Below are 275 nucleotides of genomic sequence, written 5' to 3' on the forward strand. Positions count from 1 at the left end.
CTTTCTTCTTTGCTTGTGGGCAGGGTTAGATGCAACACTGTATGTTTCACCTTAGAGAGAATATCTTGTCATTACTCAGACCACTGGATCCCTAAACATTTCACTGAGGGACAAGGTCCCTGGATTTTTGATGGATCTTATTTCCCACCCTCTGACACCCAAGAACCTTACTAATGAGCATAAAGTAGCTTCAGTTTTCTCTTGCTAACAGGTAAGCATAATGCCGTCAATGTCATGGACACACAGGGTATCATATAGTAGGGAAAAATAATCAA

This window comes from Tupaia chinensis, unplaced genomic scaffold (genome assembly GCF_000334495.1).
Source record: "Tupaia chinensis unplaced genomic scaffold, TupChi_1.0 Scaffold000014_1, whole genome shotgun sequence".
Lineage (NCBI taxonomy): Eukaryota > Metazoa > Chordata > Mammalia > Scandentia > Tupaiidae > Tupaia > Tupaia belangeri.